Source organism: Penaeus vannamei, chromosome 22, assembly GCF_042767895.1.
Source record: "Penaeus vannamei isolate JL-2024 chromosome 22, ASM4276789v1, whole genome shotgun sequence".
NCBI lineage: Eukaryota > Metazoa > Arthropoda > Malacostraca > Decapoda > Penaeidae > Penaeus > Penaeus vannamei.
Genome location: NC_091570.1, coordinates 40,023,063 through 40,025,639, shown reverse-complemented (window position 1 = coordinate 40,025,639; position 2,577 = coordinate 40,023,063).

The window sequence follows — 2,577 nt, the reverse complement described above, 5'->3', positions numbered from 1 at the left end:
GCAATGAACTAAAGAAAACGCCTGAAAAATTGTAAAAACACGCAATCTTTCTTGTCTTTCAGAAAATAGTTGTTGATGAAATGCACCCTCTTGTCAGCTGATATCGACAAGGCAATTTCTCTTCCTCAAGTCATCTCTATTTTATAAATCGGCGGCGAAAGGGGTCCTGCTGCCACGTCGCGATGTGGTCCTGTCCCATTAAGCATTCCATCTGGCGACTTTATGGCTTGTAATGGCTTCATCACGGAGGTCACGTGACGTAGCGCGAAAAAACGCTCGTACCCCCTCCCCCCCCCACCCCACCCCAAAGAAAAAGGAAGAAAAAATAGATACATACATATGTAGACCTGCTGTACGAAAAAAATGTCTTAGAAGTTGGTTATTTGTTTCCTATTAGAGAATATAACGGTAATGAATGATGGCAATGTTAATAATAATAAAGGTAGCAATGATAATGATAATAAAACTACAGTGATGATGATAATGTACATAATTAAACCGGCGGTATCTCAACCCTATCGCCCTTTAGATCCATGTACACATCTTCCATTGAAACGTAATACGGACAGCGCCTACGATTATACTAATGGCAATAACAATGATAATGATCATATCGGTAATTGTGAAAGTGTAAACGACCGAATCCCCTTTGGATCTACAGACCCTAGCAAATAACGATACGAATAACGATCGCAATGATGACAAGAACGCAAGCAATAGCGATAAAATTACGATAATGGCGGTCGAACGGCACTGGGGGCTCCTCGGTCGACGGGCGAAGGAACCCGGTTGCAGCGAACGCAATTGCTGTCACTCGGAAAGGCAACCCGAGCGTATTAAACAGCGTGACAGGTGACAGGCGCCGATTAGGAGATTAGGGGCGAGGGATTGGACGGTGCGAGTGTGGGCGGCCTGTCAACACGCCCAGTCCTCGTCCTGGGTCAGCTGACGTCCTTGGTTCGACCGGGTTCTTGGGATCAGCTGCTCTTGTTGAACGCGCTTTCGGGAGAAGAAAATGCAGGTTGGGAACAAGGATGGTCGCGAATTGGGCAAATTACCTAAAGGATTGTGATTTGGACATGCTAACTTGATTTTCTAATGTGAAGCACTCTTAGTCAGCTGATGTCCTTGGCTTCGAGACAGGAGCAATTTTTTTTCTTTCTTTCTTTCTTTTTTTTCTTTTTTTTTTTTTTTGATAGCGAGAAATACAAAGCAGAGATAAAAATGGCTAATAAGCAAAAATCTTTGATTCGGGAACGTAAACTCACTTCTATAATCAGATAAAAGACAAGAAAACAAAGAGAAAGAAAAGGATAAGGAAAAGACAAGAGAATGATAAAGAGGCGCAGGAAGAGCGCGAGGAGCAGGAAAGGAAACGAGAAAAGAATAATAAAAGAAAGGAAAGGACAAGAAGAGTAAAGAGAAAAAGAAAGGAGAGGGAAATCGAAGAGGAAATGAAGGGAAATAGAAACGAAAAAAAGAAAGAGAGAAAGGTAATGATGAAGAGAATGTGAAAAGGAGGAAAAGAAAGATACAAGAAAAGGACAAAATAAAAGAGAGGGAAAATAGCAAGAGGGAAATGAAAGTGAAAAGTGTAAAAGAAAAAGGGAAATGGACGATACCAGAAAACAACAGAACAAAAGAAAGAGAATGAGACGAGGGAAGTGGAAGAGAAAAGAGAGAATTAGAGGGAGGGAGGAAAAGAAGGAAACAATGGAAGAGAAACGAGAGAATTAGAGGGAGGGCGTTATGGAGGAGGAAAAGAAGGACACAATGGAAGAGAAACGAGAGAATTAGAGGGAGGGCGTTATGGAGGAGGAAAAGAAGGACACAATGGAAGAGAAACGAGAGAATTAGAGGGAGGGCGTTATGGAGGAGGAAAAGCAGGACACAAGGAGGAGAAGAGGGAAGTGGAAGAGAAACGAGAGAATTAGAGGGAGGGAGGAAAAGAAGGACACAAGGAGGAGAAGAGGGAAGTGGAGGGAGGGCGATATGGAGGAGGAAAAGAAGGACAAAAGGAGGAGAAGAGAGAAGTGGAGGAGAGAGGGAGAGGGAGAGCGCCGAGGACGGGGATTAGCAGCACCTGACGCGACGCCTCCTGACGCGGCCGGGCGACAGGTGCCGCGCGTCCCTCCGGCAGGGGGGGAGGGGAGAGGGGGGGGAGGAAAGAGAGAGAAGGAGGGGGAAGAAAGAGAGAGAGAGAAGGATGTGGGAGAGAGGAAAGAGAGAAGAGGGGGGGGGGAGAAAGAGAGAGAGAGAGAGAAGGAGGGAGGAAGGAAAGAGAGAGGAGGGGGGGAGAGAGAAGGAGGGGAGAAAGAGAGGAAAGAGAGAGAGAGAAGAAGGGGAGGAAGAGAGGAAAGAGAGAGAGGGAGAAGAAGGGGAGGAAGAGAGGAAAGAGAGAGAGAGAGAAGAAGGGGAGGAAGAGAGGAAAGAGAGAGAGAGAGAGAAGAAGGGGGAAAGAGAAAGGGAGGGCGTGAGGTGGAGAAGGAGAGAACAAAAATATTGAAACGATAAAAATGCTGTTCGTCGTTCTCTGTCAAGAGAGAAAGAGATAGAGGAGAAGGGAGAAGATGGGAA